The sequence below is a fragment of the Ambystoma mexicanum genome, chromosome 2p (assembly GCF_040938575.1).
Source record: "Ambystoma mexicanum isolate Mex_15411 chromosome 2p, UKY_AmexF1_1, whole genome shotgun sequence".
Classification (NCBI taxonomy): Eukaryota; Metazoa; Chordata; class Amphibia; order Caudata; family Ambystomatidae; genus Ambystoma; species Ambystoma mexicanum.
Genome location: NC_090923.1, coordinates 1223189350 through 1223203180, shown reverse-complemented (window position 1 = coordinate 1223203180; position 13831 = coordinate 1223189350).

Sequence of the window (13831 nt, the reverse complement as noted above, 5' to 3'; positions counted from 1 at the left end):
TATTGCATGCTAACGATCGGGAGGGGCTAGTCAGTTCCTTGGAGCTGAAAACGAACCAGATTCTCTCTGAATGACTACAAAGTTACAGTCTATAAATCCTGTTAGACAATTTACATAATCAGAAATATTTTGTTATAAAGGCATCTCCCAATCCTCCATTGGCTAACTCTAATACAGAGTAATTTAATCCCCTTCGTTCTAAAACCCCATTGGAAACATACACAAAGTGCAACCCCTTTGACATGTGATTTTCTTTCATAGTTAGATATGACAGTCCACATAACAGATTTATCTTTCATGAATAACTCAGTTTATTGTTCAGACTATGTGATAGAAACCCAAATGGTGATTGTGTCAGGCTTTCCATAAACACTTTAAGGCATGGGGAGGGAGAGAAATAAATAAGCACACCTTTGAAGCAGCAGTAAAAATCTTTATCCTCCCAGATGCTCCAGGCATCCCATATCATTTTCCCTGCATACTTTCACGTAATCCAATTTGCAACTGCCATCTCAAGTCATACAACCTTCTGCATTAATTCTACTTATTTCTGTGAAAGCCCATCAGCTCTCAATTAAACCCTCAATGTAGCCGGACCTTTCTGGTCATCATAAAACAAGCTTTCATGCTCCTAGGGAAATTACACTTTGCATCCAAGAACCCAATCCGGCCATACAAATCTAACAAATTGATTTCTATTCTGTGCTCGCCAGGCCTTTGCGAGGTTATCACAATTGCCCATATGCTCTCCAAACCAAGCAAAAACCATCCCTGCGAATCTAGGGACTCTGCAGCCTACTAAGACTTCCAAGTCGGTAAAACCTGCATTCTGCAAAGTCTCCATGTTCCCATCGTGAACCCCATATTTTCCAATGCCCTCAATGTGCCTGCAATCTAAACCATTGTTGAATTCCCACGTTAGTTTCCCCTTCAATTAACTCCTCTCTCACATGCATAAAGCTCCCCACTGCATACTTCTGAGCGCAAACAAATTGTACATCGCACAATACATTGTATCCATGCTACTGCTTCTCATGTTGATCCCTACTGTGACTCTAAAATGTGTCCAATGCGATGAACCAGCAATGATTCCCCCAGAAAACCTGGCCTGGGACCCTTCTAATGTGGCCAGGGAAAGGCAGACACTTTCTGATCCCAACCCTCGCGGTGGTGATCTGTGGGAGGATCACATATAGGGATGGGGGGAGTAGATCAGGAAGAACAGGAAACCCCCTTGTTCAACTTTCCCCAAAGCCCCACTCTTCTAATGGCTTATTGTAAAACAAAGACATAAGAAAACATAATTTTCCCATAATGGACTTCAAGTCCCATATTTCACTAGGTACTTAGACGAAGAAGAGGGCTGAAAAGGTGCATGTTGTAGGAGTGGTCAGTTAATTAATGCAGATGACTCACACCTGAGCAGACAAAGGCTTAAAAGGCTCCCTCAGGTGCAGGCCATAGAGTTGGCGTTGTTGGTGAAGAGTAGAAGAAGCCAGAATCAGAAGCGGCGTGGTCCGTGCTGGCATCCCAGGCAGAAGCTGGAGGAGAGAGAAGACACCACGACCAGATATCAGCTGCTGTTCCTGAGAGGGTAATTGCCCCCATAAATCTGAAGTGCAGAGGTTGTGCCGCGGGAAGTGTGCAGGAGGAAAGCGTTCCCCCTTTTGACCTGTTCTGCAGAGGCTGTACAGCGGGAAGTCTGCAGGAGGCTGTCTCCGGTGGCTGGCGTGCACCAGAGGGCCTCAGGAGTGAGAGGAGCTCCAATTGGAAGTGGCGTGGGTGAAGGCAGACTAAATGAAGCAGTTTGCCGGGTCGCATGGAGCTACAACATCAGATGTCCTGTGAGCGGCAAGGTTAACAGAGGAGCATCTCTTACCTGGTGAGTTCACAATCAGTCAGTGACCCACGGCACGCTCTGTCCCCGCTTGCGTGTTGAAAGCAGACATTCCGCGAGTGAGCAATGCTCGCGCAGAAGCAAAAGTAGTGCAGGGAACAGTTTTGAATAACAAACTATTGCAAAGCAGCAGAAGCAATATGACTATAACCTTAAAGGCGTGAGTCTGTAGAAACCCAGCAACCCGAAGGGGCAACTTTGTTAAGAGTTAATGTCAATAAGCATTGCCCAAGCCAAGAGAGACTGAACCCAAGGCAAACGCAACCTAGCCAATATTTTATTTATTTATTGTGTCATGGTTTATCAACACACCTTTCACAATTTAATACAAACAGCAATTTACACTCAAATCATAAAAACAAACAGCTTCACATAATAACCTTTAGGTAACCAAAACCTTCTTCCCTACTTTAAAAAACATGTATGCATAAAAACTATTTCGTGATCATCCACACATGCTAAAACCAATAAAACAGAATTCATACTAAAATACTTCTTAATAGGACAAATAACATTTCATGTCAAACAAATGCAACAGACTTATCATACGATGCAGAGTGCGAAGCAAAAGGAGTAGCTAAGTAAAAGCTCTTTCTTAATGTGCTACCTGAAAGACATAAAGTGCTAACTGCCTATTAGCAGCTATTTCATTTCATCTATAAAATCAGATTAACACATTTCATATCATAACCCAGTGCAGCAACATGATCAAAAAGTGCAAACTGGTAAGTGCAAAAAGTAACTAATTTAAATTCTTTCTTGAAGTACTAGCTTAGAGAAAAAAGGGGCTAGGATCCTTTTAGGAGCTATTTCAATTAGTCTAAAAAGTATGGTTTATAACACACTAAAATACACAATAGCGTGACAATCAGAGTCAGGAAGGCAATTAATCAGCCTTAAAGATTAGGTTAACATATCTCATTACGGCTACAGACAACATATAGTCTGGGGCAATCAACAAACGATGCCACATACACTCCCAAGTCTGAATTCCACATTTTGTCATACTTCTGCAGAGTGGTGCCCTGACCTCCTTTTGTATGTAAAAGGAACTTGGGGTTGGCCTCGCTAAGTTACATAGGGTTATTCAGACGTGGACCCCTTGCTCACTGTTCTTAGAGAGGCACAGCTCCACCTCACTGATAAGGCCCAACTAGGCCGAAACACGTGTCTCGGGTTGCTGTTGGTATTCTTGTTCAGAGGAGGATTGCCATAAAATGTCAGTGTTGGACTGCTCAAATGGGCGGGACAAAGACTAATATGCAAATGGACATTCTTCCTTTGTGAAAGGTACTGTGAGCTAAACCATGTGGCTGCCGACTCTGAGTGGGTACATTCCCACAGAACAGCTTATCATGCCAAGTTCTATCTTGCAGAAGGGCACCCTGACCTCATTTTATCTGCCAAATGCTTCTATGTGCATTTCCATCAAAGCACTACATGAGATCATCAGATGTTTCAAAGTCTCAATATCGATGTGGAAGAAACTACATATTCTCTCCTTTCTGGCTATTTTCGCTCTCGCTTCGATAACTTCGTTGGTGGGATAAAGATTAAGTTTGACTCTTAGAACGTTTCTACATGATTTTGAGATATGTTTTTGCAAATATGGTTGTAGAACCTTAAAAGATTTTACATCGCTATAAAAGTGATCATACATTTCGTACCTCGCCAACAAGTTTCTATTAGCAACTCAATCCTGTTCTAAGAGTTTTTTTCTTTACCCAAGATCAGCCTCATTGGAGTCGATTTTGGTGAGTATACGTAAACACACAACCACCCATTTGCTCAATACTTTACATGAGCCATTACTCCATAAATCTTTAAGCATGGCAAATAAAGTATTCTCAATGGTATACTCAAAGGGAGGTCCAAAACCCTCTTTCATATTCTTGATTCAGTCTTTATCCAGTCCCAACCTTCCTCAAATGTCTACACCATGAATCAACCGTGGTATAATCTTCTGGTTATACATAGTAACCAATGGAGCCAATGAGAAAAGCCCATATTGCTTATCGAGTAATCGCAGCTGCGCTGCAGCACTTCCTGTACTAGCTTTATTATGGGCATCACGTTCTTGTTGAGACTCCTTATTACAAAATAGGACACAGAGGTATTTAAAATGTTTCACAACGCTAAGTTTCTGATTTCAACTAACCAGTTCTAGGATTTTTTCTTTACATTTTTTTCAAGGGATTCCTTACAAGCATTCTGGACTTGGGGATATTAACTTTAAGATCCATACCTTTAAAAAATAGATTAACAGCCTCTAGCGAATGTTGTAGTCCGATTGGTGTATAATCAATTAACACCAGGTCATCCGCGTAGAAGAGATAATCAAACTTGTATGTTTCCCGATCTAAGAGGGTTCGCACCCACACTCTTAAGGCTATCCCCAATGCCAGAAATATACACATTTAAAAGAAAGGGGGCTAGCACACATCCCCGGTGAAGGATCCACTTACTAAAAACCCAGTTGGATACATTTCCCTGCGGATCCAGTTTGATCTGGAGCCTTGTGTCTCAGTGGAGTTCATGCAGCATGCCAACAGAGAAGAAGGGTAACCCTGTAATTGCATGATTTCCAAAGTTCACATCTAATAACACAATCAAAGGCCTTAGTTATATCCAAGAAGGCAAAATATAAATATTGATTTGCTGCCCTGGTGTTATGCAACCCAATATTTCCTTGATAACTACAACCACAAAAAGTATACGTGCATATTAAGAAAAGGATACACGAAGGATCCGGGTCTTTCTTCTCAACCTCCAGTGACGAATCCTCAAGGAAGAATCCTTTCCACTGATTCCCCTCACTGCCTGAAGTAATATACAGCCATAGTGAAGAATCAATTGAAAGGATGAATAACTATGCACAGCCTCCAATCTGTTATAAGAAAACAAATTGGTAAATAACAGCACTTCCACTGGGATATCCTAATTCGCCACTAAAGTGTGCACTAACCTTAATTGAATAGATGACTTGATGATGAAGAACCGTGATGCTCCAGATGAATCCAAAATAAAGAAAAACAACGACAAGGAAGGGAATGTTAGTAGGAAGCTAATCCCGAACGGAACAAGGGTTGAACTAGAGTCGGGATGGTGCAGTCTGGATAGCGTTCATTGTTCAATGCACAAAACAAAATCCTTAATTCTCCAACATGGTAAGCTGTTAGGTTCTCACTTAAGTGCAGTACATTAATCACCCTTGAAGATTTAATGAGTCCAAACTAATATACTCCAATGATGAAAACAGTATAAAATAGGAACTCAAAACCCCACTGGGTTGTAAGGCAGTTTCACCCAATGGAGCAAAAAATAGCACTTCCGTACTTCTGGAAGTAAGTTGGAGGATTCTATAAGGAAATTAGTAATGACAAAGTCTCATACCTTTAATAAACATAACCAGCCTCTGCGGTTGAAACAGCCCCTGGCAGGACCGCTACGTAGAATGCTCTGCAGCTGGTAGTTCACAGAGGGAAGCTGGAATCGTCCCGCGTATAAAGCCACTGACAGGGGAAACCGATGTGGCCGGCAGGGAAACCGCTGTATGGAAATGGTGGAGTAGCAGATGAAAGCCGCCGGAATGAAGCGTCCTAAATGGCTGAAACAGAAACCTCCGGGAAGATGAAGGAAAGCAGTTCGGGAGTAACCGAACAGTCCACGAGGAAAAACCTCAATCAGATGCACAGAGCGTTCTGAGGAAAGGACCTAAATACGTGCCCTAGACACGGGACTGATCATGTAAACCAACTCAGATTTCAATATCGTTTGGCAGGAAGCTTGGAGAAGTCTCCATTTAGTATAGAAAGGGTTGGCTGCCGTTCTAAAGGCGTAAGGATTCTTGCTGCTACCATGCCTCACAGGTGAGTGCATGACAGTACCATCCCCAAAAGGCATCTCCACACCCCTTCTTTCAGGGAACCTACGGAGTAACCATGGTGCATGAATGTTGTCCAGCAGTTTCCATGTCCGGTCTTCAGGGCCATAACCCTTCTAGTCAATCAAATAGTAAGGTTTGCCCTGACGCATTCTCATGTCCATGATCGATTTCACCTCATATTCATCGGAACCTCTAACCTTTACAGCCAAAGGTCTAACAGATAATCTGGTTTTAGTATCACATGGTTTGATCAAAGAAACATGAAATACGGGATGTACCCTCCATCGAGTAGGTAACTCCAGACCAACAGCTACAGGATTGATAATTCTGTTAATGACAAACGGACCATTGAACCGTGGAAGGAGTTTCTTCTTGCCAGGTATCTTCAAATTTTTTGCAGATAACCATACTTTCATCCCAACCCGATATACGGGTGCAGATGTTCTCTTGGCATCTGCGTAACGTTTGGTAGTCTGTTGAAAACAGACCAATTGTTGTTGGACTCTTGTATGCAAGGATGTTAAATCTCTCAGAGTGCATTTTGATGCTGGATTGTCTGACGTTAGGTCAAGATCCAATGGAATGGACCTGGTATGTTGTCCATAAAGGACAAAAAACGGAGTGCTACCAATAGACGAATGAAGTGAATTGTTGTCCACAAACTCCGCTGCTGGTAACATAGACAACCAATCGGACTAATACTGCAAACACAGACATCGTAAATACTGTTCCATGGTATTATTAGTTCTTTCGGTTTGTCCATCCGTTTGAGGATGAAAAGAGCTAGACATTCTGTCATCAATCAGCAGAGCAGAAGTAAGCGCTTTCCAAAAAAGTGAAGAAAACTGAGAGCCTCTGTCAGTAATGATGATAGATGGTAGGCTGAAAAAGCGAAAAACATGTCGTAAAAATAGATCTGCTATTACTGCAGCAGTTGGTAGGCCCTTACATGGTATGAACAGGGCAAGTTTGGTAAAGTAATCCACTACAACCCATATGGTGTTAAAACCATGTTCTAGCGGCAACTCAACCACAAAATCCATAGAAATCATATAACATGGTTTATGAGGTACTGGTAGTGTTTGCATCAGCCCCATGGGTTTGCCAGGCCGATTTTTGCACTGAGCACATACGGAACATGAATTGACATAGTCGATCACGTCTCTGGACATGGTAGGCCCCCAACACCATCTTTTCAGTAGTTCAACAGTCTTCTTTTGCCCGGGATGAGCCGCCATAACTGAATCATGTCCCCAACGTATGGCTCTGGAAGGAATGTCTTCAGTAGGAAGATACAAGAGCCCTTGCATAAAAGGGAGACCCTTTTGGATATCCAAATTCTGTGATTGTGCTTCCTGCGGGTGATGCAATACCCACTCCTGTAAATCATGTTTTAATGAAGAATGGGCAGAACAGATACAAACAACATGATTTACCACTAAAGGATGGGGTTCTGTTCTGACTTTGTCAGTTCCCAAACGTGACAATGCATCCGCTTTGATTACTTCACGTGAAGGACGGTAGGTAATCTGGAAATCAAACTGAGAAAAGAACACATGCCATCTGGCTTGACGTGCAGTTAGACATTTCATTGTCTTGAAGGCTTGGAGGTTCCGATGATTCGAATATATTATCACTGGATGTTTGGCTCCTAAAAGATGATGGCGTCATTCTTGTAATGCGTCTTGGATCGCCAGGAGTTCTAGTTCTGTCACTGTATAATTGCGTTCATATGGATTAAGCTTGCGTGAGAAAAAAGCCACAGGTTGCTCTTCATTGCTGTCTGGACAGATTTGAGAAAGGATGGCCCCTACTGCAATATTAGAAGCGTCCGCCTCTACAAAAAATGGTAGATTGATATCAGGATGTTGTAAAACAGGCGCAGTGGTAAAGGCCTCCTTCAAGGTTTCAAATGACTTCTGTGCTTCTTTGTTCCAGACAATGGACAATTTTGAACTGGCGAGGGCTGTTAACAGCGCTACCGTTTGTGAGAAGAACTTGATAAAGCGCCAGTAAAAATTGGCGAATCCTAAAAAGGACTGCAAAGCTTTCGTATTGTTGGGTGTTGGCCAGTTCAAAATGGCCTTAACCTTAGAATTACTCATACGTACTCCTGTACTGGTAATGTCATAACCTAAGAATTCCACCTCATGAGTATGAAATACGCACTTTTCAGCCTTCACAAAACAATTTGTGCTCTCGTAGTCTGCTTAATAGTCTGCTTAATACTTGAGTGACATGACGTATATGTTCTTGGAGTGATGAAGAGTAAATGAGGATATCATCTAAATAGATGACCACAAACTGATCTAGAATGTCTCTAGAAATGTAATTCATAAAAAATTGAAAAGTAGCAGGGGCATTGCATAGTCCGAATGGCATAACAAGATACTCAGAGTCCATATCGAGTTTTGAAAGCAGTTTTCCATTCGTCATCCTCACAAATGCGTACCAGATTGTATGCCCCTCGAAGATCTAGCTTTGTGAAAATGACTGATGAGCCCAATTGGTCTAACAAGACACTGATTAATGGTAATGGATATTGTTTTTTTACAGTTAACTCGTTGATTGCTCTGTAGTCAATACAAGGTCTAAGATCTCCGTCTTTTTTTGGGACAAAAACAATAGAGAGGCTGCAGGTGACTGTGATGGACGAATGAAACCCATCTTGAGTGCCTTATCAATGTATTCCTTGAGAACTACATCTTCCTTCTGAGTTAAAGAATATACTCTTCCTGTTGGAACCTTAGAGCCTGGAAGCAGTTCTATTTGACAATCGTAAGGACGATGGGGTGGTAGATGGTCAGCCCTGCCTTTGTCAAAAACATCACAAAAGGTGTGGTATTCTTGTGGAACTTGAATATCAGGCGAAGATACTGCTCCGATAGTAAATGCTGTGTCTAATAGGGAAGCAACAGATGACTCTCTGACCAATTCATTGTCTTTGAAGCAATGCTCATTGCAATATGAGGAAGGATACTGTATTTGACCTGTCTTCCAATCAATGAAGGGATTATGGAGGCTCAACCAAGTGATACCAAGAATTAGTTTGTACTGAGGTGCTGCAATCGAATACTACTTCCTCAGTATGTCCATTGCATTGAGTCACCTCAATAGGAATAGTTTCTTTAGTAACCAACCCAGAAGTAAGAATAGAACCATCAACGGTGTTAACGGTTTCAGGTACCTTCTTAGTCATTCTAGGTATGGCAGCCTTGTTCAGAAAAGACTGATCAATATAATTGTTAGTAGCCCCCGAATCAATCATTGCCTGAGTTTGTATCTTACCACTGTGGAAGAGTAATTCCACTGTAATTGCAATGGGAGCAGTCTTACTGGAGTAAATTTTAAAACTTGGTACAGAGACCCCTATTTAGGCCGAGTCTTGGCATTTCCCGGATGCCGATTTGATTTCTTTGGGCATGCGACCAACAAATGATCTGCAGAACCACAATACATGCAGAGATTGTTCATTCATCTGTTCTCCCTTTCAGCATTCGAAAGACGCCCACATATGGCCCCTATCTGCATGGGCTTGGGGTCACAGGGAACCACCACTGAAGGATCAGACTGTGCCATTGAGGGCAAAAACGGCTTCTTTTCTCCCTTACGAGCGTTTCTGCGAGCGTCTATTTGTAGAATGAGGTCAAGAAGCTCATTAAACCCCACAGGTACCACCGGTACAGTGGATATTGCGTCTTTAAGATCCTCCCACTGTCCTTTGTAAAAAACAGCTTGCCTTCTTCTCCTCAGGCCAACTTGTTTCAGCAGTTAACTGATTGAATCTGGCCAGATATGACAATAAGGGTTGAGTACCCTGTTGAAGGTTCAATAACTCCAAATCATTAGATTGAGTGGCATATCGCATGTTGAACACCTTACTCATTGCTTCTAATAAAGCGTCACAGTTATATAACAATGGACTGTTGTTTTCAAGCAACGGATTGGCCCATGCTGCTGCCGTGCCACCCAAATAGGACAACACAAATGCCGCCTTGGTGGTTAAATCCGGAAATGAACTTGGCCGACACAAAAAATGCAAACGCCACTGGTTAATAAACGTACGATATGTTTTGGGATCTCCAGTGAACCTCTCTGGAGGAGCGAGAGGAAATTGAGTAGGCATCAGCACTGATTCCCTTGGAGGTATAGATGAGCCTGAAGCCGAAGTGCCAGCTGCGGGAATCCCACTACCTTGTTGCAGAGATGCACGCATTTAATCCTGAAGGACATCCATGCGATGACACAACATATCCCGGGCAGTTATCATCTCATTCCGTAGATCTGCTATCAGCCTTTTTAAGGCTTCCAGAGGATCTACTACCTCCTCCGATTCTGTCATGCAACCCAATATTTCCTTGATAACTACAACCACAAAAAGGATACATGTATATTAAGAAAAGGATACACGAAGGATCTGGGTCTTCTCAACCTTCAGTGACGAATCCTCAAGGAAGAATCCTTTCCACTGATTCCCCTCACTGCCTGAAGTAATATACAGCCAGAGTGAAGAATCAATTGAAAGGATGAATAACTATGCACAGCCTCCAAACTGTTACAAGAAAACAAATTGGTAAATAACAGCACTTCCACTGGGATATCCTAATTCGCCACTAAGTTCTGCACTAACCTTAATTGATTAGATGACTTGATGATGAAGAACCTTGATGCTCCAGATGAATCCAAAATAAAGAAAAACAACGACAAGGAAGGGAATGTTAGTAGGAAGCTAATCCCGAACGGAACAAGGGTTGAACTAGAGTTGGGATGGTGCAGTCTGGATGGCGTTCATTGTTCAATGCACAAAACAAAATCCTTAATTTTCCAACATGGTAAGCTGTTAGGTTCTCACTTAAGTGCAGTACATTAATCACCCTTGAAGATTTAATGAGTCGAAAATAATATACTCCAATGATGAAAACAGTATAAAATAGGACCTCAAAAACCCCACTGGGTTGTAAGGCAGTTTCTCCCAATGGAGCAGAAAATAGCACTTCCGTACTTCTGGAAGTAAGTTGGAGGATTCTATAAGGAAATTAGTAATGACAAAGTCTCGCACCTTTAATAAACATAACTAGCCTCCGCGGTTGAAACAGCCTCTGGCAGGACCGCCGCATAGAATGCTCTGCAGCTGGTAGTTCACGGAGGGAAGCTGGAATCGTCCCGCGTATAAAGCCGCTGACAGGGGAAACCGATGTGGCCGGCAGGGAAGCCGCCTCTTCAATGAACGTGCTCTGTAATTGCACGCAGCCTGTAGAATCCTTTGTGTGTAAAAGGTGAACACGAGGAGTTGCCGATGGAAGCTGGCGTGGCCGGCAGGGAGGCCGCCGTATGGAAATGGTGGAGTAGCAGATGAAAGCCGAAGCTGGCGTGGCCGGCAGGGAAACCGCTGTATGGAAATGGTGGAGTAGCAGATGAAACCCACCGGAATGAAGCGTCCAAAATGGCTGAAACAGAATACTCCGGGAAGATGAAGGAAAGCAGTTCGGGAGTAACAGAACAGTCCACGAGGAAAACTTCAATCAGAAGCACAGAGCGTTCTGAGGAAAGGACCTAAATACGTGCCCTAGACACGTGACTGATCATGTGAACCAACTCAGATTTCAATATCGTTTGGCAGGAAACTTGGAGAACAGTCTCCATTTAGTATAGAACGGTTTGGCTGCCGTTCTAAAGGCGTAAGGATTCTTGCTGCTACCATGCCTCACAGGTGAGTTCATGACACCTTGCCTGTTTTATCAATAAACGCAACACAAGGCAATTTGAGAAGACGTTGGATCCTTTTTTAAACTCGGATTGCCTCGACCAGATGTTAAGGGCTCGTAAGATTAATGTATAGAAGATTTTATAGTACGCATCCAGGAGCGATATCGGCCGATAATTGGAAGGATTCAGCCCATTCCCTGATTTAAAAATAACCACTGTTGCATCCTTTCATGAGCATGGAAAAATGCGATGTCTCTTGATGTTGTGGTATATATCGAGCAAAACCTTTGCAAAACCTTTGCCCAAAGCGATTCATCAGATTTGAAAGTCATGTTCGAAAGACCATCTGGTCCAGGGGCATTTGAGGCTTTTGATTTTAAAATTGCACATCGGCTATCATCGTATAAATGAAGTGAAGGATATAGCAAGAAGGTGACTCACTATGCATTACAGTAATTGACTGATCACCATCAGAGTACTTAAAACTTGATAAAGGGTCTTAAAATGCCACTCCCACACTTGTCCCACAACTGGTAGTGCTTGCATAGAGCTCTGTTGGTCAACAGATTTTAACAAAGGCCAAAAATGTGAACCACCATTAGGCTGGAGACTATAAAGCATTGATTTGGCATCATTCCGATGCATATGTCGGTGGCTTTTCACCCAATTGGTATATGCTTGCCTCAATTATTTTACCATGGTAATGGCTGCCTCTCCTTGCTTCATGAGTAATCATACCTTTTGTTCTCTTTTTTCATGTAGGACCCTAATATCACATTTACGGGAATGATGGTGCATTTATGAAACCCTTAATAAGATTCCTTGTTGAAAACGAACCCTTTAACAAGTTTTGGAGCAGGGACACAAAATCGGAAGGCTCCATCTCAAAAATCTTTCCTTTGTCATATTGCTTATTCATTTGCGAGTTAAAACTCATAGATATAGATGGCCTCCGTATTATAGCATGGTCTCTTGCTCTAATTTCCAAACATAGATTTGTAATCTTTGTAATGTCACTTATAGTTTTATTGACCAATGTCACAACAACCTGGAATTATCTCTACCTTTTTGGGATGTCACCTTAAAATCTTTGCACCTAGGAAAAAGGTTGTGAGAAAGAAATATGTAGTCTAAAGTAGGCTCTGCAAAAGAACTTCGCCATGTACATTGCGCCGGTATTTTACCTGTTTGATTCCCATTTAAAAATCTCATACTCCACTCCTCAAGAGTGCTTCTAATAATATGCCCTCTGTCCCTCGCAGCCACTGAAGACCTTCAGTGGCTGAAGGTTTGGCAGTTTCCCAAATAGAGTCAACACATATCTTCTGTTCAAAGGGAATGCTCCTCTTACTGAAAACTTAAGTTCCAGGTTAATATATAATAGAACATCTCCCTTCTAACTAAACTGTGATTTTCAGCCCCTAAGGGCACGTCTCAAATTTGTGGAAGTGGTAATTGATCAGTCCTTTTGTATTCTTGTTGGAGCGGCTCCTTCATCAGGTCAGTATGTTTCTTCTCCAACTGAGCAATCAATTTCTTTCTCTTATCTTCCAATAAAAGGAAGATCGGGAAATCATTAACCGGGACACACGTTTTTTGGGTGCCTGGTATAAATGGTGCTGCATTTGATGACAAAGACGAGATATGATATGATATGGCATTTGTAACGCGCCTATACACAAGTGTTTCAAGGCGCGACGAGGCAGGGAGGGTGGAACAAGGGGAAGACAGACAACAATCCTACTAGGCCAGGTGTCATTCAGACCGCGCAAGTGCAGGGGTAGGGGGAAGGGAAAAAGTGCAAGGGGAAGGGGGAGGGGGAGGGGAGTGCAGTACAAATAAGTAGAATAGAAATAAAATAATAAATAAATAGGGCCAGCTGGTGGCAAGTGCTGGGGTGGGGGGCTGTAGTGATACAGAGACAGTCCCGCAGTGCAGGGGTTGCCAGGGAGGCAGTGCAAGTGAAGAGTGACTGGGCCCAGGACCGAGGTCGGTGAGAGTGGCCCAGTTGCAGAATCAGTGCAGTTTTGGTGAAGAATTTAGCAGGGGAGAGGGAGAGAGAAAGCAGAAGTGAAGAGGAAGGTTTTGAGGTGCTTCCGGAACCGGAGATGGTTCTCCTCAAGTTTCAGGGAGGCAGGAAGGCTGTTCCAGAGGGAGGCCTCTGCCGCGGAGAGAGATCTACCCCCAGCTCATGCTTCGAGAAGCGGCTGACCCTGAGGGAGTTGGAGACGGATGAGCGTAGGGCTCGGGAAGGAAGATATATAGGAAGAGAGAGTTGAAGGTATTTAGGCCCCAGGCCCCAGAAGGCCTTGTGGACAATGCAGAGGGTTTTGAACTTAATC